Source organism: Microtus pennsylvanicus, chromosome 9, assembly GCF_037038515.1.
Source record: "Microtus pennsylvanicus isolate mMicPen1 chromosome 9, mMicPen1.hap1, whole genome shotgun sequence".
Taxonomy (NCBI): Eukaryota; Metazoa; Chordata; class Mammalia; order Rodentia; family Cricetidae; genus Microtus; species Microtus pennsylvanicus.
Genome location: NC_134587.1, coordinates 29,619,392 through 29,647,179, shown reverse-complemented (window position 1 = coordinate 29,647,179; position 27,788 = coordinate 29,619,392). Strand labels below are relative to the sequence as shown.

The 27,788-nt window shown below is 35.5% G+C and overlaps 1 protein-coding gene across 13 annotated transcripts in view; it reads left to right on the top strand.

The window, feature by feature from the left end:
- Mbd5 (methyl-CpG binding domain protein 5) overlaps positions 1 to 27,788 on the top strand; it is a 297,548-nt gene that overhangs the window by 39,962 nt on the left and 229,798 nt on the right. For 9 of the 13 annotated variants that reach the window (XM_075985272.1, XM_075985283.1, XM_075985282.1 and 6 more), the window contains exon 2: positions 20,657 to 20,769. The exons of the other annotated variants lie outside the window; for them this stretch is intronic. The gene's annotated coding sequence lies outside the window, so the exon portion shown is untranslated. The remainder of the gene's footprint in view (positions 1 to 20,656; positions 20,770 to 27,788) is intronic. 13 annotated transcript variants of the gene reach the window in all.

Below are 27,788 nucleotides of genomic sequence, written 5' to 3'. Positions count from 1 at the left end.
AAAGGAAGCTTTGCTTTGTTATGTTTTATTTGATCTTGCCTGATATGTGCCATTCCCAACACAGGAAGCGAATGCATAAAAGAGGGAACACTAATTCTGATGTAAATACTGCATTCTCTCTTGATAGTTGTTGTGATTGTTTATGTTTTTCTTCTTTGCAAAAAGGTTTGCAATCCCATAGCATATTTTGTAAATATCCTTTAAATTAAATTTTCTAATTGTCTTTCTTTTATTTATTTTTGTGTGTGATTATTTGCCATCTGAGAGGCTTTGTATTTGGGATGTTGGCCCTGTAGCTTAATAAGGTCCTTCCCTGTTTTTTAACCCTTCTTCCTGTTAGGGACACAGCAGTCACTGGTCTGTATGTACAATGTTGCAGAATAAACAGCTAGTAATCTGCTCAAATGATCAATGGCATAGTCCCTGTGCTTTTCTGTTTCTGTTTTCTCTTTGTTTCATGCTCACAGTGTTACATCTACAAAGTACATAAATTTACAAAACACAAGACTTTAACCTGCTTGTCTTCTGTCCTCCCTTGATAGAATATACTATGTATCTGCTTTCTCTTCCTCAAGAAAAGGATAGGGAAAAGTTTGCAGCCATAAATATATTTCATGTTTTTAAAAATTTCAGATACACAATTCTTTTATATATGCCATCATAATTTAATTAGCTTTCCTACATTGTTAGGTCTTGGTTTTCCTGATATTTACATTTATTTAACACAACTATAATTTTTACATTATGTATTATTTACAAAGATAAAAATCCTTAAAAATGAAATTTCTGAATTAAAAATATTACATTTCATATTTAGTTATATAATAAGCTTATCTGAGAAAAACGAAACTGACTTATAGTCTTGCAAGCAGTGTTAGTGTGTAGATTATGCAATCAAAATACTTAGTTTCTTTTCTTTAATATTTATTCCTCTATATTCTCAAGATTTTAGTTATTTCCCATGTATTTTTTACATTTGAATCTTTAATTTTAAGGAGGTATTGATTCATGTACTTTATTTTTTATGTCTGTTGAGGGTGTTTCTTTTTATATGTACTAAGATTTATATAATTATAATATATATTATCATTTTGAAATATTGATTTAAAATGTTTTTACATTTTGTTTATATAATAGTTTGAATTCAAATTTATCACATAATTGCTCACCTGATTCTTTTTATTACTCTATAAAACTTACAATCAGATAACTATAACAATGTTTTTGTACATATATAATTTATCATTTTATATTTTGGGAGGGGATGTTTTTGTCTGAGAAAGTTTTGAAGTTTTTTTGTTAATTTTTATTTATGTGTATGCTTGTTTTCCTTCCAGCTTGTGTGCCATGTGCATACTAGTGTTCCTAGGATCTAGAAAATAGCATTGGATATTCTGTAACTGGAGTTACAGACAGTTGTGAGATGCATGCAGGTCCTGAGAATCAAACCTTCTTCCTCTAGAAGAACAGCTGGTGCTCTTAACCACCAAGCTATCTCTCCCCACAGCAGGTTAAAATTTGAAAATGATAAAATAAGTATTAATCCCTAGATTCTTAATATGTAAAAACTAAACAGGTACATGGTCCTTGCTTTCAAAGTTTATTGCTTTCATTCAATATTAACATATGTAGTAATCTTTTAAAATATATTTATTTTTGTTTATGTGTATGGGTGTTTTGCCTGCATGTATATGTGTGTGTATAGTGCATAGAGCCTAAAAGATGGGTTAGTTTTGGAAATCTTGGAACTGGATTGTTGTGAGCCACCATGTGGATTCTGGTGACAGAACCCATTTCTTCTATGGGCACAAGTGCCCTTTACTGCTGAGCCATATCTCCAGCACTGAATTTTAACACTTATCTTAACCAGAGAGTGTGTCATTTATCATGATCTACAGATGTCTAACTCTTTAATATATTTTTCATCATGTAAACAATATTCTGAGATAACATCCCCCAAATAGTTGAAGCCTTAATATTGACTTGTTAGCCCTTTCTCCCGGTGTCCCTTACTTCCTTTCTCCTTTCATCCTACTGGCTTCTTTTCCTTCTATTCCTTCACTAGCTGATGTATAAAAATCATCAATATTGGTCGTTGTTTCTTATATATAGCCAGCCAGTATTTTGTTTGTTTGTTTTTCGTTTTTTGAGACAGGGTTTCTTGGTGTAACAGGGTGTCCTGGAACTCGTTTTGTACCACACTGTCCTTGAACTCATGGAGTACTTGTTTAAATGCAGGTCTTTCCCAGGTCCAGCACCCTAATAGGCAGGTGAGGGTCTTAGCTCACTTGGAGTCTGATAGAGATGGTAGTTGTATAGTCAGTATTTAGTATCACTGCTGTCCATAATGAAGTAAAGATTTAATAATTGTTTTTCATCCTAGTCTTTTCAGAGTCAGCTCGTTTGGAGTTATAGTAGGTACAGGGTGAACAAACATATTTATTCTCTTCTGTGGCATTCCTGGGAAGATCTTAATAGACATCTCTGGCCTTCATTATAAGGCTCTCCCATCTTCCATAGCCTGGCATTTACTGTTTTTAAGATAAGATAAGAAAAAGGTGGTATGAGAACCACTGTAAGATTATTGGAGGAGGGCTCAGTAGTTCTGCATGAATTACAGATTCTGGCTAATAGTCTAGAAAGATAAGCCTATGCTTCTTTTCCTTCATGAGCCTTCTATAGCCTGTAATTTCCTTTAATAATAACAACTCAGAGGCAGTGCCATGAGTATTTGGAATCTTCATTCAACAACGGCAACAACAGCAATAAAAAAGAAAAACTCAAAGAAAGAAAATGATAGAGAGGACACAGTGTAGAAAATAACAGTTTGCTATTAGTGAGAAAATACATATTGCTTCAAGGTGGAATATGTTAAAGTTAATGACTACTCACAGAGTAAACCCTAGTCGATTGAGAAATGTACGAGTGGGATCATCACAGCAAGACAACTAAGTTTAGATATTTTGTAGATTGTGGACTTTGAAGCTTTGCAATTCTGAGCTTCGTGTCTTTTTATGTTGATTGTCTGAAATACAAAGCTTAGCTGAAAACAAGAGCATATCAGTTAGTTGACACGCAGGTAATAAGTGCTGTCTGTTGCGTCTATTCTGTAGTTAAGCAATGCTCTCCTTAATGTTTGTCATTGAGAAGGGGCATGAGGTCAGTCCCCCAAATCAGACATTTGGTAGACTTTGAAGTACATGTTTTAAATTTATCTATATAATATGTTATTTTGAACTCCAATTAAGGGCCTTTCAGTAATTGTTAATGAGAATAATAACTGAAGCATTTTCTTTACATTTTACTTTTCTTATTAGTTCTCATTAGACATAGAATGTCTTAGTTACTTTTCTATTGCTGTGAAGAAACAATACCAAGGCAAGTTAAAAAGAAACATGGGGGGGGATAATAGGAAACATTTAATTGGGGGCTTATTTGCAGTTTCAGAGGGTGGAACCATGACTGTCGTGGTAGGGAGGATCGCAGCAGGCAAGTATGGCAGTAGAGCAATAGCTAAGAGCCTGGTTCTAACCCCTAAGTTGTATGCAGTGAGAGAGACTGGGTCTAGAATATGCTTTTGAACCTCGAAGACCACCCTCAGTGACTCACCTTCAACAAGTCCATTCCTAAGCAATTCTGCTAACTAGAAACCAAACATTCAAATATATGAACCTATTGGAATCAAACTCATTCAAACCATCAATTGAGGAAGATACATATCTTAATTTCAGTATGCATCCTATTTAAACTGTCATACCAATTTTCTTTCATTCAGAGAACTAAAAATTGAAATATAGTATTATTTAGAGTATATATAGTATATATATTCTAAAATTTGTCTATTTACTCAAAATATGAAAAATAGATTTATTTTTGTTAGTGTTGCTTACAATTAAATGGAGTTTTATGTAAGGCTTCGTGGCAGTCTTTTAATCCCAGCACTTAGGAACCTGTGCTACAGGATCATGAGTTAGGAAGCCAGCTTGGTAATCCTTAGTAGGACTCAACTACGTGGTGAGAACATATCTCAGAAAGAATGGGAAAAGTAGACGAGAGCATGCTGTTCAACACTACAAGAAATTTATTTGTACTTATGTTTTGGAACCCTATGTCTCTAATTTGCCTCTATCCCTGTCCCACTAATCTTACTTCTCCAAATTGTGTAACCAAGTATTCTTAATTTCAGTTTTAACTAGTTGCCTTAAGAGGATATGTTGTTTTGTGTGGAGCAGGTTTGATGTTATCTTCTCATTGTGAAAATTTGACCGCCATCCAACCTTGCTTAACCCTGATGTAGTAGGGAGGGCCTTGGACTTTCCACAGTGCAGGGTGCCTTGCCCTCTCTTAGGATTGGAGGGGCGAGGGGGCAAGGGAGTGGGAGGAGGGGAGGGAGTGGGAATTTGGATTGGTATTTTTTTAAGTAATAAAATAATAACAATAATAATAATAAAGAAAATTTGATCTGTGCATTCTCTCATCTAATGGAAATACCCTAAGTTGCTAAGCAACATTGCTTATTGCAATAATAACTTTATTTAGTAACTTTCATCTAAGAGGTAACATATCTACAAACACCTGGCAGAAATCTGGATTTTTTTTTTTTATGGATGATGACTTTTAGAAAGGATGTATCCTGGATGAATTCTAGAAGCATGTGCCTATGGAGTTGTTATAAGAGACATTGTTCTGGTTAGGAATAAAGCCTCAGGTTAGTACAACCTCCCCACCTACTGGATACAAATCATGTCTTATACTTGAGCCATAATCTAGGAAGCCATCCAAATTTGGTGGCTGTGTGACCCACCTATGGACTGCTGCGGGCAACTGAAGAATAGATGCTGCTCTGGAGCTTGTCTTCTAATAGTCCAGCAATATTGGTGCTCAGGATGAGTGATAGTTCTCCTGTTAATTTGTGAGTCTAGTTGAGCCTAAGAAGGTAGGACTTAATAGACATTGCAGGAGTACCTACCTTTTGTTTATTGAGAGAAGACGTGGAACAAACTAAAGTAAAGACCCAGGGTACGTTATGTCACAGTGATTGATTGATTGTCTGTGTTCATAGTCTTGACATCTTTGATTTTAAGGGCTCTTTCTATGTTAGGTTGTTTAAAAGTAAATGGCATGTATATAGCAAGTAGCAGATTCTGATGGACAGAACTGGACATCATCAAATATCCACTGTGGTTCCTTGTTGTTTTATGTTATAGAGACTTCCCTTCCTGAACAGTTGGCTAATAGTAATTGTAAGTAATTTACACTATGCATACTATAATTTTTACTATGTTGATTTTAAGGCATACTGAAGGCTAATTTATTAATTTTACTAATAGAATTTGGAGCTGGTTAGTTTTCTTTATTTTATTTTATTTCATTTTATTTTTTATCACCCTGACACAAGCTAAAGTCGCCTTGGAGAAACTTTGTGTTGAGGAGTTGCTTCCATCAGATTAGCCTGTGTTTTCTTGTTTGCTTTTGTTGACAGCAATCTTGCTTCATATCTTGTAGTAAATGATCATTTATCCAGTGTTTGATCCTGGATTTACTACTTATGTAAAACTTACCTTATGTTACAGTAGTTAGCAGTTATACACAAAGTTGGATAATAGGAACCTTAATATTGTAAACTGTAATTTGGTGGGTAAGGTAAAGTCATTGATGCATGTTAAAAATAACACAAACACACACACACAGAGAAATACCAGGTGGTGAATAATATGTATGCTTAGTGATAGTATGATACTTAGTGAGTTCGCAAACCAGTCTTACCTGCTTTTTTCCAAAAATAGTACAATTGGTGAAACGTATATCATGAGGAGATCCTCTTTAAAAATAAATCATTGGGCAAGCGGCCATTTTTAGCATAGTTTTGCCATGTTGCACAAGGTTAGAGAGTGGTAAGATACTAAATACACAAATCTAAGGATCTCTAATTCTAGTCCACATATTTTGTGCAGAAGCATATGTTGGAATTTTTTTATTTTGCTTTGTTTTGTTATATAGATTTTTTTAATTACATTTCTTAAAATTTATTTTGTGTGTTTGTGAGCCACAGCATGCATTTGGAGGTCAGAGAACAAGCGTTGTAACTGGATTCTCTGTTTCTATCGTATGCATCCCAGGGATAGAACTCAAGTGCTCAGGCTTGCTGGGAAGCATCTTCAACCTGCTCGGGCATCAGGTGACCCTTGTTTTGACGTTTGAGACAACAGAGACAAGAGTATCATATATCCCAGGCTAGCATCAAACTCAGTTTTTTCTAGAACTCCTGATGCTCCTGAGTCTGCCTCCCAGGTGCTGGGGTAACAGGCATGAGCCATAATACCTGACTTCATAAGAAATATTCCTTTGATATGCTTTTTTTTCCCCAACAATACCTGGGACACTTTAGATGTTAGAAATATAGAAGAGTCAGGCAACGTCATAGGTATGAAAAATGTAAATGTAAAAATAATATCAGATGGGAGTTTTGGAACTAATTTGTTGATAAATAATTTTTAAGTGGAGCATAAATTATCTACGATAAATAGATATTTTAAAAGACATATTAAAATAGTGATGATAATTTTTCTTGGAAGCTAAAATGACTAAAGGGGAAGTAAACTATAATATTCTTTTCTGACATACTCCAGCTGGATTACTCATGCAAATACATTGATATTTATGTACAGCAGCTTTTTTGTCTCTATGAGTACATGTTTAGTCATTTGGATTTTTGTACACAAATATGTAAATGTGGAAATGATTGGCAAGAACTCTCTGTATCTTGAGGCAGATACGTTGAATATCATTTGAGCTTTTCTCTTAATCCTTCTGATTAACAATGAAATATGAAGTTTTCTCATTCCTTCCTTTCTGAGTTGTGTATTATTTCATGGTCATTTCCTAATAGGCCTTGAGACCCTGATTTGGTGTTATGGTGTTATAGCCGATTCACTGTACACTGAGGATTTTCCTGCTGAGAGTTCCAGACTGTTCAAAAGTGATTTATTTCTGACTGATTATTTAGGATTACCCATTCACTGACATCGTTTGTTCAGATCATACTATCCTTAAAGTGCATTGCTTTTCAATACTTTTAAATGAATAAAGCCCTTATTGTTCTTGTCCCAAAGATATTTTATATTTCATTCTTTGGGACTCTTTTTTAGTTGAAACCTATGAAACTTAACATATTAAGAATTTTGTTATTATTAAAGTTGTGGTCAGTCACTTCTAAGATAACTGCTTGTGTGGAAAAAAAAATACTCTACTTCTTTGAACAGTGGGCTTTTCAAATTACCATTACCTGACAGTGTGCCTAATGCTAACAAGGTAACAGTTCTGTCTCATGGCTTTCAAAACCGAGGAGGAGAAACAGAACAAAGAGAAGCAGAAGCAACTGCTGCTGCATAAATGATGAAGTGTTTTCACTTTCTGGAGAAACACGCATCTGTGTTTCTTCATTAACCATTCTACAGTTTACCTGTCTGAAGATAATGTATTTGAAAGGAGGAGCAGTGTCCCTGACCATACCATCAATATTATGAGTATTTGCTGTAATTTGCTATCTGTTTCGTGTTTTAAGAAATTAAAATAACAATATCTTCTTATAAAGTAACTATGTGAACAGAGACCTGAAAACTGCATTGTGAAAATCAGTCACATTTAACACGGTTCTTTTTATAAAATTCTAGGCTCTAGTTATTTTGGGTTTATAAAATAACAGTATAGGACTGGTTATGTGGCTCATTTGGTAGGTTGCTTGTCTAGCTTGTATGTAGTACCACATAAGGTCAGGTTTGGTAACATGCCTATAATTCTAGCACTATTGAAATAGAGGTGGGAGGAGCGGAAGTTCAGGGTCTTTTTCAACTACATGTTGTATAAAAAGTGACTCTGCATAGAAAAGAGATACAGAAAATTGATTTGTAGATGATATTATTTTCTTAAAAGAATAGTGTGTGAACCGGAAATAATAAACTTCAAAAGAAACATCAGGTAATGATTTGGAAATAATGCCTATCTCTTCCTTCCACATGTTGTAGAGTTTTGTAAGTGTCTTTTGAGAATAAATACTTCCTTTACAGAGAGCTCCCAGCAAAGATGTACTTTGGGACTTCTCTTAAAATAGAGGTCTCCAGGGGAGGACAGAAAGGGATAATAAAGATTGTCAGCTCTTAATTAATAACTACACATGCACTAATAGAGATGCCTTTCCACTTTGTGAAGAGATGCTTGCAGCAAAGACTCAAACAAATAGCATCTCAGGGCAGAAGGAAACAACAAAGGACTAAACTTAATGTAGATGAGAAATGATTTTGTAAGTCAGAATGTGGCCAAGATGAAGGAGAATCATAAGCCACACTGGGAATAATTGTAACTAAAGGATTCTACTTGGGGTGGGTGTTCGCATGTTTGCACTCGTGCGTGTATATCTGTCGGATAAATTTGATTTACTGCTGGGCAGTGCTGGCAAATGGTTTTAATCCCAGCACTCAGGAGGCAGATGCAGGTTGCTCTCTATGAATTCAAGGCTAGCCTGGTCTACAGAGTGAGTTCCATGAAAGAGAAGGCTACACACAGAGAAACCCTGTCTCAGAAAACAAAAACCAAAGCAAAACAATTTTATTTTTTATTTATTTATTTTTGGTTTACTGTTTGAAAGCAGAATGGTTGTCTAGAAATTTGACCATACTATAACTTTTTCTTTATGTCTCGAGCAGTGGACTAAGAGAAATGGGAAAAACCTTCCTGGAAGGATTAAGGCATCAAGCATTTGGAACTTTCCCCAACTCTGAGTGTGTGTGACAGACTCAAACTTTGCTACAATACAATTATTACAAACAAAAAATTCCTTTATTGCTGTAATAAATCAGCAATTTTGTACATTTTTCTAATCAGATTATAACATTAGTTGTGTGTGTGTTTCCTAAATGGTTGTTTATATGAAACTCCAAAATGTTTCATACGTTATATTTAGAATCTTGAGTAGTTTTTTAAAATCAATGCCCACAAAAATATATTGATTAAAATAATTAGTTTGCAAGAAATGCAGAGACAATAGTAGTTAGTCAACTTATTCAACTATAATAGCACCTGCTGTAGTTTATGTCTTGAATGTTCCTAAAAGGCCGAAACGTTAAAAGAATAGCTCTGAATTTTGCAGACATGGGATGTGGTGGACTCTTCAATAAGTGGATGTAGTTGTTCTGTGTTTTCACTAGCATGCTCCTGATATGGACTGCAGGACGACTCTTTGTAGTCTTGGTCAATAGATGAGTGGTTCTTCCACATGCTGTTGCTCCTCCTCCATTCAGGATCATTAGAGGCAACCAGTCATGAATTAAACCCTCTAAAACGATGGAGCCAAATAAACTAGTAATATATGTATTCTGCTCTTATATTGTAGTCATAGCATAACACATCTGCTTGGTTGTTTTTCAGTTCACCTTTAAATGTAAAATTTTAAAGTAAACATTAACTTTATTCTACTGTGGTTACAAAAGCATCATATAGAATGAATGTTTATTCATTGCCCTAGATCATCAATAACAATGAGGTTGAAAACTCAAAACCCTTTTTATTTGTTTGTTTGTTTTAGGGCATGATAAAAATGCCCTAATTTTTTCTGGTTGTACTGTAACCAGGTATAAGTTTCAAATAGATTGCATGTTAGCCTACACTGCTACAATAATTGGCAGTATTTCAGTCAGGATAGGTTATGTTAAAGCAACCACAAAACTTCAGTACTTAAAAACAACGGAGGTATATTTTTTGCCTCCCATGCATGTCAATCATAACCAACAAGAAATGTGTTTATGATAAGCACCTATGAACTTTATGAAGCACCCACTATTTCAAATTTTACTGACCCCCTTACTGGAGGACATAGCGGGGAAATGGTCTCAAATCTGCAAAATAATATTCCAGTTCAGACATCACACATCCAAACTGAAGTAGACTGAGAAGTTAGTTATTAATTTTATCTAGCAGAAAGATCCTATTGAGCAACATATAAGTTAGAATAGCTGTAGTATTTCTACCTGTCATGGCTAACATCTTCTCATTTATTCATTTACTACTTTAATGAATACTTAACTATTTGGGGCTCTCCATAGTAGAAAGTGAAAGATTCTAGAGTCTCATAGTGTAGTCTGAACAAAAGAAGTAATTCTGTAGTGAAGATCACAAACTCTTGCTCAGAGGCTCTGTGTGGCCTGTAGCACTTTGTTTATTTTATTTTATCTTTGAAGATAAAATGCCTATTATACTTTTTTAAAGGACCTAGGAAAATGAAGAATATTGAGCAGACTTTAGTCAACATGCATAGCCAAGAAAGAAACATACTATCCAAGTCTTAACTAAAAGCATTTGTCCAAAATGTGCTTTATTGTATGTGTACTTAAATTGGAAGTCCTTCGAGCAAATTCCTGTTTAACTGTTGAATAAAATACCAAGAACTATCCAATTTGCTTTTCATATCATTTAATAGTGATACAGGATTTTTAAGGGATTATGAATCTTATTGAACTAAAAGTGTTTTTTTTTTATTAACCTCTTAGATACTATTGGTACTAGCCATTAGGGATGTAGGGCAGTTATTTGACTTGATGCATGGATAGTGATAAGATACCTATGATATATGTATAGAAAGCTTAAGGTAGGTTTTGTTTTAGTATAGGAAATAAAACAAACTAAGGATAACTGCTTTTTCAGAAAATTCTGCTCTTTCAGAAAATTAAGGCTTAAATCCATTTGTCTTAGAAATTTAAATAAAGATTATGAGATAAGGAAACTCCAAAGATGTTGTTTCATTGTTTTCTCTTGGGACCTGTCCATAAGAATGGTTTGTTTCCCCAGTGAGACATGCAGAAAGCTAATTTTGCATTTGCAAGTAGTTATCAATTGGAGATAGCTTCTGGGTTAGAGATGGAGGTGTGTGTCCACTTTTCTTTTCAAAGCCAGGGCCCCTTTTTGTGCAAACCTGCATAGGCCCTGTGCTTGCTGCCTAAGTCTCTGTGAGTCCATATGTACATCAATTCTGCTGTGTTAGGAAGGCCTTGTTTTCTTGGGGTCTCCATCCTGTCTGGCTTTTACACTCTTTCCACCTCCACTTCCCTGCTGATTCCTGAGTAGAGGCATTTGATAAAGATATCTACTTTTGAGCTGAGTGTTTCAAGGTCTCTTATTTTTTTCACTCCAACTGGTTGAGGGTCTCTGTGTATGTTCTTATCTGGTGCAGGAGGAAGTTTCTCTGAAGAAGGCTGAACAAGGCACACCTGAAATAGATAGAATTCTTGAGTTAAGACTTGGGATCTTTTGAGCAGTATTGAAGATCAAAACAGTGCTTTTATTACCTTCAATTAAATAACTGTGTCCTAGCTGGGCTAGGAAATGAACAAAAGAGAAAGATAATGGTATAATGGCTATTGACTGGGATGCCAAAGAAAGACCTATACCATCCTTTTGCCTCCATATCTCTTTAGCATAAATCAGTTTATAAATGGAAAAAAAAGGGATGTGGCTTCCCTGGGAGGTGGCTGACCCTACCAGGCACTGCCCAGATGGTAGGGAAGCTCTTCGAAGATTCTGCAGAACTTCGGGATGTCTAGTACATAAGCATGCTTGGAAACAACAGAGATAGAGTGACTGATCAGACAAACTTGAGAAGCAAGATCTGTTAGAGGGTCATAATGAAGGGGAAGGATATTGTTTTCTGTGGTTTGAATTAGAATGGCCCCAAAGACGTATATATTTGGATATTTGGTCCTTAGTGAAACTGTTTTGGAAGAGTTGGAAGAATTTGGAAGAATTGGAGGTTTGTTACTGGGTAAGGGTTTTAGGGTTTCAAAATACTCAATCCACTCCCAGTGCCTTTCTCTGTCTCTGTCGCTCTCTCTCTGTCTCTCTCTCTGTCTCTCTCTCTGTCTCTCTCTCTCTCTCTCTCTCTCTCTCTCTGTCTCTCTCTCTCTGTCTCTCTCTCTCTCTCTCTGTCTCTCTCTCTCTCTCTCTCCTTCTCCTCCCTCGCCCTCAGCTGTTCCTGATGTCATGCCTTTTCTCTGCCATCATGGACTCTAGCTCTATTAAACCCTAAGCCAAATTAAACACTTCCTTTAAAAATGAAACCTGAAAAAGGTTATGGGGACACACATAAAAGTAGATTTTATATACTGTAATATGGACTGAGCTACTGTATGAAAATATATATTAAATAATCATATATATTACACATTAAGTTCTCTCTCTCTATATATATATATATGTATATGTATGTATATATTTGAGACATGGTTTCTATCTGTAGCTCTGGATGTCTTAGAACTTGCTCTGTAGACCAGGATGGCCTTGAACTCATAAAGATCTACCTGCCTCAAATGCTGGCTTTAAGGCTGTGAACCACCACTTGGATTGGAAAATTATAATTTTAAACAGTAAAATATTGTGGTTCAAAATGTGTAGTGTTCTAAGAGGCTAATATGAAATCTTGACTCATATGAAGTAGTTGTGTGGTACAGCCAAAAATCACCGTGATACCAATTCCAGAGAAAAAGAAGATACATTAAGATTGAGAGAAGTAATTATAAAATAAATCAGGATTGTTCTAAAGCAGTTTTGGAGAAAAGGGCTGCAAAATGTTACTTTTGTTGCATGAAGATACATTAAGCCACAGGAGAGAAAAAATGCTGTATTTTTTCCCATTTTGCATGTGTGTGGTGTGCGTGTACATATATGTGGAGTCATATCATTTTATACATGTGCATATTCATGTGGCGGCCTAAGGTTGATGTTGGTAATGATCGTTGATTGTTCTTTCAGTTTATTCTATGATGCAAGGTCTCTCAGTCGAACACAGAGTATTTCTATATACAGATAATCTTGCTGGCCAGTTTGCTGAGGGGTCCTGGCTCTGCCTTCAGAGGCTGGAATTACAGCAGGTCCCCAGGCCCATCTGGCATGTACATGGACTCTGATCATCTGAATTGCAGTCATCATCTTTATATTATAATCACCTTAACCATGGAACTATATGTCGCTGACCCCAAAATATGCCTAGCTTTTATTTCACTTATATATCCTCATTTCTCGTTTTGAGGGTCATGTTAGTTTATAGAACTCAGTTTTACAGTCTACTTAATATGTTCTGGTAGATGGGGTATAGATTGTCAGTCCCAAAAACACTAGTCTAATACTCTGTGGAATTCTAATCTTGGTCTGGAGAGCACTTTTTGCTGTTACTGAGCTTATGGGTTTTATTCCCAGCACTACACCCTACTTTACAGTTATATGTAACTCTAGTTTCAGGGGATCTGCTGCCCTCTTCTGACTTCCATGGGCGCCAGTCATGGACATGGTACACACACACACAAACACACACACACATTCAGTTAAAAGGCTAATATGAATATAATTTTTTTGAAGAGTCCTAATCTTAGGTCATCCTTGTGTCTTGTTGAGTGGATAGGAAGTAGGTAGACTGGGATATGTCCCTCAGATACCAGGCTTCAGAGATCAATCTTCAGATAAAACCAGCACTGTCTTTTACAAGTACTGAAGTTATTTTCTTACAATGCAACAAGCTTAGTTTTCCAAATGATTCAAGAAAGTCTTTCGAATTTCTTGACTGATTAGAATTATGTGACAGCCTCCAATACACCAACCAGATTCTGGGTCCATGTACCATGGATACTCTGTGTGCTGTGGGTGCTGTATCACATTGGCATGTTTCAGTAGCCCTCTCTCTGCTGGAAGCAGGAGTTGTTGTATAAACACAAATGTCTCAGTGTTTTCTACAGATCATATACAAGTCACTTCTCATAATTATTAATTTTTATTATAATTTAGAGATTACATTTAAAATCTCATTTCCTGTTATTATTTTCTCCTTTAAACCTGACAAATGCCACCTTATGTAACAAGGTCTTAAGACAGCCCTTTCCACAGTAGCTGATGTATAATATATTTGTATTACAAGTTGGTCTTCCCTTTTACCCTACAAATACGGCCTTTTTATTATTGGTAACTGTTAATTTCTTTTGAAAATGTGACTAAACAGTTTGTGTTAGTAGCCATGAAGTCATTTGGCTTCCTCAAAAATCTTGTCCTTGAGTAGGAAATTTCAATGTAATAAAATAGGAAGTGAATTTATTAACAAAATATTTTATTTATGCATGGATATGTTGATATAGAAATAAATATATACATATATATGATACATATATACATATATATATAAAAAACACTCATACAGCTTTCTTAAGACTTATTAATAGGAAATGCTAAATGTTGTGTCATTTCTTGGATTTGGGATTTATGTAATTTGTCATTTTGACATCCATTGAAATATATTTTGATCAATATGATTAATGTTTTAAAAATAGATACAAAATAATCTGAAGTTACTCACTTGCCTCTTGCACTAGTTCTCACTCACAACCTGCATTGCTGGTGTTTCAGTCAACCATGAGTGTTGTGTGATATTTTTCTCTTTTTGGTTTTTGAGGGGCCCACCCCTAAGTTCCTAATGAATTACACATGGAGACTTATTCTTAGTTATGAATGCCCAGCCTTAGCTTGTCTTGTTTTTTTTTTTTTGCCAGCTTTTTTTAAATTATTTCATCTATCTTTTGCCTCTTGGCTTTTACCTTTCTGTATTAATGTATACCCTTCTTTGCTTCTTTCTCAGTGTATTGCTGTGTGGCTGAGTGGCTGGTCCCTGTACCTTCCTCCTCTGGTTGTTCTCTTTCTCTTGCTCCTCATTCTCTACCACCCAGATTTCTCCTATGTATGGTCTCTGCCTGCCAGCCCCTCCTATCCTTGCTTCTGCCTCCTTATTGGCCGTTCATCTCTTTTTTTTAGGGCCATTAGGTGTTTTAGACAGGCACAGTAACAAGCTTCACAGAGTTAAACAAGTGCAGCATAAACAAAAGTCACATACCTGAAAATAATATTTACCAACCCATTAGTTTACCTCTGCTTTTTAAATTTAGAGCCACTGCGTCTATATAATATCATGAATACTGTGTTTGCCCTCATTCCATCCAGCCTTACTGTGTCAATGATTTTCCAATATCTTAGAAAATCGTTTTGACAAAACAAAGCAGAGAAAATAAGCATTCATAGGATCATGATGTCTAGTGAGCTTACATAGGACGTATCGTCATCTGTGTCTGAAATACTGATATCAGAGGGTGACCCCACTTCTCGGCTTCAGTGCTTCAAGTTGAAGTGTGAGTGTTCTCCCTGTTAGAGCTTACTTGAAGCTAGTTAATTTATTAAAACCAGGTTGCCAGTTTATCACTTTCTTGGAATAAAATAATAATTCTTGAGATTATTACCAGCCATTAGAATTATTAATACCAATACTTTCATATTTTGTATTAAAAGAAGTTTAGGACTAAGGTGACTGTGGGTTTAGCTGTACAGAATTAGAGGCAGGTGGTTAATCTTTTTCTCAGTAAGCTGTCAGGCATTCACCCATTTGCTAAATCAGGAGAAAGTGTTTCTGTAGGAGAGCATGACAACTATAGAAGTCACAGACCTGTACAACAACATTCATGAAAAGGCAGTGCACTTTGTATTTAGTTTTGGACAGTTTTGCAGATAACTAGATTCTAATAACTTTTGAAACTGACCTAGAAATACTTTGTTATAACAGAAGTACATATTTAGTTAGATAAATACCGTCCTCTTCAAAAACATTCTTTTCTGAACTCTTTATTTGAGACTTTCTATTTCATTAGTTGATAAATGCTTATTGAAAAAAATATTTGTTACTTTTCCTATTTTTATTCATCTGCAAATCTAAAGCTGGAATTTCCTAATTTGAATTTTTTAAATTAATGCATTTTAAAAATGTCTGGGATAAAACCGGACTCTCTGAATATGGTGGACAATGAGGGCTGCTGAGAAGCCAAGGACAATGGCACTGGGTTTTGATCCTACTGCATGTACTGGCTTTGTGGGAGCCTAGCCTGTTTGGATGCTCACCTTCCTAGACGTGGATGGAGTGGGGAGGACCTTGGACTGCCCACAGGGCAGGAAACCCTGACTGCTCTTTGGACTGGGGAGGGAGGGAGAAGAGAGTGGGGAGTGGGGGGAGGAGGAAGGAAAAGGGAGGCCGGGAGGAGGCGGAAATTTTTAATAAAATAAAAAAAATATCTGGCAAATGTATAGAAAATTCTTTAGCATTAGGTCTCAATTCAAACAACTGTCCATGTTTAAAATAGATTTTCTTATTACTTTTCTTGAAGTTTTTAGATGATCTGGGGGTAAGATACACTCTGCTGTTCTGATCTTTATGGGTCTCTACTATAAATAAAAAAATGAAGTAATGAAAATGATTTAAAGTAAAACTGAAGTCTACAGTTTCATAATTATTATGAAGTATGATCACTAAATATACAGAAAATTTAAATATTTGTATATTTAAATTGTTAGATAAGAATTTGTTGAAATGCTGGGTAAGGTTATGTTAAAAATGGTAAGATAGTTGCTTTTTTCTTCTAACAGATTTTTGCATAGTATACTTTAATGGCAAAAGTTATTGTGGATTTTTTTTTTCAAATGCATTGTAGAAAGGTCAGGTTAAACACATAAAAGTATTGAGTACTTCTAAATGTTTAAAAGGCACTTACTAAATACAAATATATAATATGCTCAAAAGTCTGGACTTTCTTTAGTATTTGTTACAGCATAAGAAGCAGCCCAAACACAAAGTGTCAAGGTGCTAGGCAACTTTAAAAGTTAATATCAAATATAAAATAGGCTAAATAAATGGTACATTTTTACTGTCTTCTTCTAACTTTCATTCTCTCAAATAACATGTAAAAAAATCTCTACAAGTATTGAGTTTATGGTTGCCATTTTAAATTGTTGTTTCCCTAGCATTTAGGAATAATTCTAGAACAAAATGGGATCTTGATCAGTATTTGTTCAATCAGGAATGAAAAGAACCAATGACAGAGATGTGATTACATCCCAGTTTTATATACACAGGCTATTTCCAGGATAAATCACTTGTGTCCCTCACCATCTCTTCTAGTTTAGAATAAAAACTAAAGGAATATGAAATACAGTATAATAATTAAGGTGCCTTAAACCACCAGACAGAGGAAGTAACAACATAGAGCTGCTAAAGATGAGCTTTGACAAAGAATTAGTGTGTCCTTTATTCAGATGAACAACATTCTGACTTTGGTGAGGAGTGTGACTACATTGAGTATAAAGGAGATAGGAGTATCCTTTCAGTCCCAGGCTGCTTTACACAGATGTACCCTTGACAACACAGACTGTCCTGCACATGTGTGAAGGACTTGATAAGCTCGTTACTGGACTTCTTACAGTATTGTGGCTTTTGATTTTCGTTTATGCTGCAGTGCATCTACTGAACTGTAATACATACATACTTGTGTTCGAGAATTCCAGCTATCTTAGAATACAAACCACTACAGGACACCAACAACTTTAACCATATTCAAAGTGTATGGATCTGATAGGTGAATAATTTCATCTCAGCCAGACCACGTAGACTCATTTCTTTTTACCATTTCACTGTGATGCTGTGTAAATCCTTCTAAATTTTCTGAGTCATTGTACTTGTATTTATTATGCAGTGTTATTTTATGAGGTTTCTTTTTTCTTGCTAAATCCTTCTATACTTTTTTTTTGTATAAGGAAATATTCCCCACTTCTGCATAAAACCAGAAGAATTCTTAAAAGATCCCTTATTGAAGCTAGAATTGCTCTCTAGCTCTAGACCTCTGATTGAAACTGCTCCCTCCACATATATCCGAACTATTGGAAGATTTGTGTTTTCCAATTCTTATTCATTCATTCAGTGTCTTCTGCAGTACATAGCAATCTCCTTGTTGAGTTTCCATCAAGTCTCTTCCTTCCATTTGTTCTGCTGGGTCTCCCCAACTTTATCATTTCCCAAGAACTGCCAGCATCTCATGTTGTTCTGTCTAACATTAATGCTAACACAAGATCTTGGTCTCAGGTGCAATGATTAAACACTAAATACATAAAAATATGTTCTACAGCATGATATTATCTTCAGTTTTAAACAGGTAAAATTTTATAAAGTATTTCAACACTAGGTTTTCAATCTTACTATGTAATCTTTATCTACAGTGGGAAAGCCTGCCTTCACTTTTTCTCTGCTTCCCTTCTCTTGTAAACATGACACCAACCTCTTGTGAAATGTCAAACTGGGAGACTCAGGCATTTGTTGGGATTATACATTTCTGCCACAGTAAAATTAAAAATGTTCTAAAACCAAGTATTTATAAATATTATAGTGTCGTGGGAGTAATAAGGGAAAACCAGTTATGATACACCTAAGTGTAGCTACCCTAATAGACAATTTCATATAAAATATACTTTTCATAATACTTCTGTGTTTATTGATTTCTAACATTATTTTAAAATACATTTTAATATTTTTATTTGCGTCTCATCATGAAAATGTGTGTTTATTAACATCTTTTCATATTTCATATCTTCAGTTCTTTTTCATGGCTAAGTAATTACCTAAAATATGAATATTGGATACTTTAAACAGTCAAACTTGGGGCAGGAGCAGTAGTTCATTCATGAAGAGCACTTGTTCTTACAGAGGCCTTGGGTTCAATTTCTGGTACTCACTTAGTGATTCACAAAAATATGTAACTATAATTGCAGGGCATCCAGTGTCTTCTAATCCCTACTGGCACCAGGCATGCATGTGGTCATTCAAATCACTCATACACATAACTAAGCAAATAAAGAAAAAATTGAAATTAAAAGTTACTCAAACTTATATTTTTTTTAATGTGTCATAACTGCAAAAAAGAAACATCACTTTGTTATTTTTAGGAAACAGTTACGATTGTAAAACAAGCTATCTTCTTGCTATTTAAAATAATTTTACCATTTTCTTTTACTGTCAGTTCTATGGAAATTCTGACCGTGTTTGTATGGAAACCTTTTTTTTTGTTTTTTTGTTTTGTTTTGTTTTGTTTTTCGAGGCAGGGTTTCTCTGTGGTTTTGGAGCCTGTCCTGGAACTAGCTCTTGTAGACCAGGCTGGTCTCGAACTCACAGAGATCCTCCTGCCTCTGCCTCCCAAGTGCTGGGATTAAAGGCGTGCTCCACCACCGACCGGCTTGGAAACCATTTTAAAAGTAAAACTATCTCTTGTTTCTCATCCTGACCCTCAAACATAAGTCTATCTGCACAGCCTTTACTTGACTGTTAAGGCTTTTGCCAGTTCAGGAAATAAGTAAGCTTTCAGTAAGCAGAGAAAAGGGCTAACATGTCACAGCAGATTGGACTGTTTTTATCTTTCTGCATCGTCTAACAGACTGTGGCTTTGACATCCTCCCATCTCAGGTTCCCACATGTGCAGACTTCTCTGCCCTTCTAGACGGGCTGTTGTTTCTGTCTCTCCTAGCTGCAGTATTATTTTCTTTCCAGTCTTCTTCAGAGCTTCCCTGCCTATGTGTTTTCCCATTTAATGACATCAGTACTTTTGGTATCTGTGATTTCTGGACCTGCATTTTCCTTCATCAGGGAATGGCTTAGGCTGTCTGTCTGTAATATTAATGTGGATGTTGTCTGCTTTATTCATTTTAGTGGCTAAGCTCTGTTAGGACGAAACTATCTTATTCTTACCTGCTAATTTTATATGATATATCTAAGTTGTTACATTTTGATTGAATTTTACACATAAAATTAACAATACTTGATAAGCTAGGGTTTTCCTGCTTTCTTTGCCTTTTGGTCAGAAATACATAGCTGAAAATCAGAACACCTTGGAGCCTTTCAACTTATTCTTGTAGTAGCTAGAGAAGAGAAGGTTCGAGGCTATACTTGAAAAGTTTTAATCTATGAATCCTTTAAGTTAAGCAGATTATCTTGAGTATAGTTTATTTTTTATATATTGACGTGAAGTCCATAATCATGATGATTCTTAAATTTTCATCATGTGATTGTATTAAGCAATTAGCTATGTGTTCATACAGACAGGTTTATCTGAAGAATGTCTAGTGATCCTAATGATCTGAAAATTATTAAACTGTTAAACTGTACTACTGGTCATTTAACATGGGCCATTTACATGCAGAAAATTTCTCTAGAAAGCCTAGAATTTTTTTTTCTGTTTTTGTTTGGTTATTGAGCTCATCAGTGTATGTGGAAGAGCAAACATGGTGTCCCATGCCAATCGTCATAGTACACCAGAAAGATTCCAAGTTTGAGATACAAGTAGAAATTATGTATGAAAAACAAACCAACCAGTAATTCTCCCAAAATAAGAAAGAAGCAAACAAATCTATATTAGTATAAATAATATTAATGATGTTTATTAACTACCCACAAATTAAATTAATTTTTGATACTGTATATTCTTGAGGTTGTTTAATATGCACAAGAAAAACATTCGTTCTATTTCTTTTCATTTGCTGCAGAAACTGAGTTCCTGAGAGCACAGGTGTCTACTGGAATTGACAGATCCCAGCCTCTGGATTTTTAAAACTAAATTTCTTAGATTATGCCTGCTGCTTCTGGCACTATCATTCAGCCAGTTAGAAATGTAGCCCATTATTCTATAGGAAGCCTTTTCCTTTAGATAGACTATCAAAGATTATTCTAATACTTACTATTTTTTTTTTAATATGGCACATTGTCTCACTTCTACAGGATAGAAACCTACAAACTTTTTACCTTGGATGAAAGACTTGATTTGAAAATCTACGTTAACAATCCTAACTGGCCTGTCAGTGTTTGCTACACCAAGTTCATTACAACTTTATGTAAGTAATTCCCTGTTAGAATACTTCTCCATTTAGGCCTTGGATGAATGGGTCTGTTAGTCAGGTCATTTTTTTTTTAATGTTAATCCCTCAAGAAGTCTTCATGAAGACTTCCAGGAACTCATTCTCATACGTATCCACAAAGTATTTTCTAACCACCTTTAGTGACATGACCTCATAATGTATTTCCAAACAGTATGCATTGATATTTTGAAATTCTAATGGTTTTCCCGTTAGACATGTTAACATAAGATATGATGAGAGTACTGTGAAAAGATAAATTTATAAATATGTAAGCATTTGGAAAGAACAAGGATGGTAACTCGATATGAAAGTGACTAACAAGCCACAAATCAGGCACAGTGTTGCAGTCAGTTGGCATCGGGTGTTCCTCACCAGGAGTGACCTGACCAAGGTTCTGAAGGTCTTGAGCTAGCAATGTGGTTCAGATTGCAAAAGGTCAGATTCCAAAAACAGAGCTTTCCCCCACTGTCCCAGCTGCCTCATAATCCTAGAATGTTAATGCTCAGCTGAATCATCTTAAAGTATTGGAATCTAGTGAAGCCTAAATCATCACTGAATAAACTTTTGGTAATTGCTGATCACCGAGTACCTTTTAAATGGTAGCAGGATATGCTTAATCACTTGAGCAGGATAAAGAATGTTGTTTGGGTCAGGTGGTGGTGGCTCAGGCTTTTAATCCCAGCCCTCAGGAGGCTGAGGCAGGCAGATCTCCTAGTTCCAGGCCAACCTCATCTACAAAGCTGACTCCAGGACAGGCTTCAGTGCTACACAGAGAAACCCTATCTTGATAAACAAACAAAAATGTTGTTTGTCATAAAATTGTGCATTTTCAAGTTCCTAAAAGAATATAGAGAATATTGAGATACCATTTCTAAAAGTACTCCAAGTTTTTTCCTTATCAAAAACTATTATTCTGCGCTAGATTTTGAATAATATACAAAACAAAAGTCTAGTTTTCTGGGAGATGATGTATAGCTGCACTTCATAGTTTATATTACTGGTGTGTACTTCATTAATATTCATGTAATCTGTATGTAAGTAAAAATATCCTTTTTATTTACATAGTATTAATTTAAGTCTTTCTCATTTAGAAAATGAAACTAGTTCTTTTTTTAATAAAGGTTACCACCTTTAATTAATTTAACATTTATATAGCCTTTTTAGAGTATATGTTACATATCAATATAAATTACTTGAATATAAATTATATATTATAAAATACAAATATGTGGAGGCCCATAAATGTGAGCCTATTTCCATTTTGACCAGAGAGTGGGAATTTACTTCTGTTCCTTCAACGTTATTGTCTGTTTGGACCTCAAACAAAGGTTCCACCTAGATTTAGAACAGAGAGTTCTGCTCCCTCAAGGTTTTTGTAAACAGGTGTGGCTAGTATCCAGTTCTTGTATTTCAGGAATAGAGAAGTAGATTTTTTTTTTTTTTTACCCCAAACGAAAGTCTTAGGATCCAACTGAGTTCATACTCCCTTAGGGAGATAACAATGGATTCCACCCAGGGAGTGGTTTGACTACAGAATGTTTTGGTCTAGGGTGTGAGCATTACTTGTCTTATACTAGCAGTAGAATGTTTAATTAAGAATGTAACCACAACCGTCAATTGGTCTGTTCACTTCCTTGTATCATGTTAATGAATTTTTTTAATCTTACTCCTACCTTTTGTGGTCAGGGCTGTTTATTGTAAGCAAATGAAAATAAAACCCAGGTGATTTCAGTACTCGCTGGAACTCCCTCCCGGTGCTATCCTATGTTTTCTGTTATTTTCACTCGCGTCTTCCAATTCCCGTACCCCTACCCTAATAAGTGGTATTTTTGTTGAAATTGATCTCTGACGCACGTGTATACACATTACCGCTTTTTAAATTATGTCTGTAAGTGAGTTTTGGTAGGTGTTCATCTTACTGTCATTAGCAGATTTGGAAAAAGCACTTTTTGTGAAGAAGTTGTGTCAGACGTCCAGGGTTTGAATGTTAAATGTACTTGAGATTCATTGGATTATAAATCTATCTGAAACTATTTTATATGTGAAGAGGGAAAAAATTGAGATTCCCTTTTCTTAAAACTATAGAAAAGAAAAAACTAATGAAAATACTGTTACGAGTTTAAAAAGCACTATTATCAATTTTTAATTACCCATGGTCAGATCAATTAGCCTGGTATAATCAGTTTAACATTTATACTTTTTCCATATTCATTAATGGGCTTTTGACACTTTAAAAGTGAATTACAGAAGAACTGATAAGGGAAAGGAAATGACATGGAAAAAAGCTTCAGATTTCAGGGGGTTTTTTTTCCCCCTTTTTTTGGTTTTAAAGAAGTCACTTTAATTAGCACTACAAGCTTTGGATGCCACAATTCATAACATTTAAAAATGGACATTATATAACCTTTGATGGAAATGTTAATTACTTAGATTTAAAAGTACTTATGATAAACATGTATTGGAATGCCATGCTTAGCCATATAAATATGTACAATTGTTGTGGATGAATCAAAAATTATGTTTTAAGGAATTTAAATTTTTAAGGACCCCGATTTAGTCATTGTATACTGTCTATATCTATTAAGATATAATAATATACTCTGTAAATGTTCATAATTTGTATAACAAATCATGGCATTTCTCCTGTTTCTAACAAAGTGAAAGAAAGAAAAAATAGTAAAAGTCCATTTTTAGCTCTTCTTCCTTTAAAGAAAATTCCCCGACACTGGAAAATGGGGGAGTTTTAAGTATAGCCCATTTGTTTGCTTATTCATTGGGTTATTTTAGTTTTCTCTTTGTCTGTTATTTTTGAGGTTATATTTACATCATTTCCTTTTCTTCCCTCTAAATCTTCCCTATACCCCTTGTTGGTTTCCAAAATTCATGGCCTCCTTTTTTTTCATTAATTGTTGTTATACAATATATGTATATTTATATATACATATGTAGTCCTAAATAGAACCTGCTTGGTCTGTATGATGTTACTTATATGAATGTTTAAAGAGCTGACCATTGGCATTAGATGACCAATTGATGTGCTCTTGCCTGTGAAAACTATTTCTTCTGTTCTCAGCACTCTGTAGTTGCTACAGTTCTTTGTGTAGGCTTGAGGCCTCATGATCTTCCCCTGTCCACTCTGGCATGTCTGTTGTTACCCTTGTTCAGCTTGTGTTTAGGGAGTCGTGCTGACTCTTGATGGACAGGATATCTGTTATTACCAGGAAATACAATGACACAACATACTCCCTGATCCTCTCCATCTTAAGTCTTTTCAACTGCTCTTAAGCAATGTTCCTTGAATCTTAGGTATAGGAGTTATTTTTTTAGATATATCCTTTGGTCCTGGGATCCACAACTTTACATTTTAATTGGTTGTGGTTTTCTGTGTAGGCAGGGTTTTTTGTCCCACCAGCCCATTCCCAAATAGCCACACAGAGACTTAATATTAATTATAAATGCTTCACCTACAGCTTAGGCTTGTTACTAAGTAGCTCTTACAAGTTAAATTAACTCATTTTTCTTATCTACACCTGGCCACGTGGCAGGAAATTTTATCAGCATGGTCATCTTTTATCTGCATTTCCTGACTCCACCCTCATCTCCTCACAGTCTCATTTTGTCTCGAAGTCCTGCATAACCTTTTCCTGCCTAACTATTGGCCAATAAGCTTGTTATTAACCAATGAGAATAACATATATTCACAGTATACAAAAAGATTGTTCCACAGCAATTCAGCATTGGTCTCTGTTGCAAAGAGAAGTTTCTCTGATGAGGAGTGAGGCTGTATTTACCTGTGCTTATAAGGACAGACATATTTCATGTACTTAGGGATTATGCTGGTTTAGTAAAAGGGAGGTTATATGATCTCCTCCAAGAAGCTTACATGGCATCTTCTGGTACCATCAAGGTACCATGGAAGATGGTCCTCAGAGGAGACACTCAGTTTCAGCCAAGGGGCCTTTGAAATTCATGCTGTCTTAGGGTCTTACCTTCCACCCCTGGTGGGCAACCTAGAGCTATAACAATAGTCTGTAATTTATGGGGATTCTTTCACAGATCTGGAATAAAAAGGGGCTTCTCATGTATGATGTTGAGGTTTTTGTTAGGCTGTCTTTGGCTCTTGGATGGAGCATTGTCAGATCATATGAGAAAATTTCATGTAAACTATATATAAATTTACAGGTATCATAGGTTCCACCCCTTAGGTAAATAGTTAATGACATGATTTCTTAGGACTTTTTCAAAGACCCTAACTGTTATTATATCCTCTCTGTCCTTTATTTCCCTCCTACCTCAATTATTAGAGCTCCCTCTCCGCTTTTCCCATTATGCTCATCAGATCACTTGTACAGAGATATTCCCACTTTTATATCTCCTCCACTTCCGTTTGTACCCCCCCCTTTTTTTTTATACTTACTCCACAATATGTGCTCATATCTGAAGATTTGTAGCTAGGATATTCAGCTGAAGGAGAACATGTCTTTCTGGGTTGCATTTACGTCACTCAATGTGATCTTTTCTACTTCCTTCCATATATCTATTAATGTTTCTGATCCATTCATTGGTTGAAGGTCATTTAGATTATTTTCATTTCCTAACCATTGTGAGTAGAGCCCCAGGGAAAATGACTGAGCAAATATCTGTGGAATAAGGTGCTGAGTCCTTTGAATATATGCCAAGCAATGGTATAGCTGAACATTATGGTAGATTTATTTTCAGCTTTTTGGAATTCTTCGCATTGATTCCCACAGTGACTACACCCGTTTACAGTCTCACCAACAGTGACTGAAAGTAAAAACTTAGTTGGAGAAAGTAATACTGGAGAATTTGGTCAGATGTTCCTGTTTGTCCCAAAAGAAATTATTATCAGTGTTATGGAGGAAACCCGTACCAGTTCATTTGTGAGCCCATACAGTCTTGAAGTAGAGCAGGCATATGATTTCATGAATATGGGTTACTTACAATAACTGGTTTATATAAATCATGAGACTTGTGTCCTCTATGAGTCATGAGGGCCTAAAGACTAAGGAAATGGGGAAAACAACTATGTCTATTTTTATGACTAGAAATTCATCAGCTCTGATGGGGTTGGTGTATTTTAGGGGTTCTGAACTAGGAAAATCTTGATTAGGTGGGCGGTAATGTCAGTACATATTTTCAGCACTGTTTATCTAATCTTACTATTTTTCGGTATTCGCTAGCCCCAATGTTTCAGCTTTTACCTCCAGTCTGTGTATCTTGCAGTAGAGGAGAGAAAATAAATTTGTTCACACAGCTAACCATTTGTCTAACTGACACCCACTAATCACTGTTTAGTACTGGTTATACCAAGGTTAGGTTCATTGTCTGAAGAAGTTTTTCAACTTATTAGGCCAGAAAATATTTAAAAAATAAAATTTAACAGTAAATTAAATAAAACATAATAGGACTTTCCTCTCCCTTCCTTATCAATGAATGTGACACTTGTAATGTATTCAAAAACATTTCAACAAAGTAAAGTTGTTGCCCATGTGAAAGTTGAGTCTCCAGGGAGAAGGATGAGTGTCTCTTGCTGAGTGATGCTTCCAGCAAAGGGTGCTTTACCTATATGTTGATGGAAGGGCTGGGAGCATGAGACCAGTTCTAGCTATGTCGTGAATTCCATATTTCTCTTGCCTCAATATCTTATGTCCTGGGGTTACAGGCATGCACCATCTTACACATTACTACATAATGTTCTTAAAACAAGAGAAACAAAGAGCCAAGTATTAGCTAAAATTAGACTCTTTTACAGGGGTGGCATAACACCATCATGCATATCAAATATTTACATTATAACTCATAACAGTAGCAAAATTATACTTAGAAAGTAGCCATGAAAATAATTTTATTGTTGAGAATTACCACAGCATAAGGCACTGTATTAAAGGGTCACAGCATTAGGAAGATTGAGAGCCACTGTTCTAGCACCTTTTGTAGGGCTGGATTTGTGATTAAATAGTGTTTAAATTTGGTTTTATTATTGGATATCTTGTTTTCTCCATCTATGTTGGTTGAAAGTTTTGCTGGTAATAGTATTTGGGCTAATATCTGTTCTCAGAGTCTGCAGGACATCGGTCTCACTTCTTCTAACTTTTATGGTATTCATTGAGAAGTCAGGTATAATTCTAAGAGTTCTGCCTTTGTGTGTTATTTGGTCTTTTTCCATTTCAACTTTTAATATTCTCCCTTTGTTTTGTATGTTTAGTGTTTTGATTATTATGTGATACATGGTCTTTCTTTTCTAGTCTAATCTATTTGATATTCTATTTTCTTGTTGGGCCTTCATAGGTATCTCCTTTATATTAGGAAAGTTTTCTTCTAAGATTTTGTTGAAAATATTTAAATATTTTCTGAGCCTTTGAGCTAGTATTCTCCTTCTGTTCCTATTTTTTTTTGTTTGTTTGGTTGGTTGATTTTCTTTTTTCTTTTTCTTTCTTTTTTTCGAGGCCGGGTTTCTCTGTGTAGTCCTGGCTGTGCCAGAACTCACTCTGTAGACCAGACTGGCCTCAAACTTTATTCCTATTCTTTTTTTTTTTATGTTATAAACCTGCTTTATTACAAGAAAGCAAAGAACAGAGAAACATTACATGAGCAGAGACTCCATATATCACAGGACTGTTGGCTGGTGCTATCGCAGCTATTGCCAGGGAGGCTCACAACATTGAAGTTGGGGTTTTCTCAGGCCACTGGAAACTAAAGGGAAGCAACCATTTACCTGTTTATTTGAGTAGGACCCAACAATGGTTTCCAGGATGAAAGGGACAGAGAGCCACTTTCTCAGGCAGCCTCAGAGACAGAGCCCGGGAGCCAGGAACATAGCAGCCTAACTACAACTTGCAACACCATGTGTACATGATGTGAGATCAGAAGATGACAATCAGAGGAGGAGGAGTGGGGACCCAGTGGGTAGGGGGCAGAGAGGAGCAACAAGGACTCAGCTCCTCAGCCCTAACCAGAGAGCAGAGGTAGGAAGC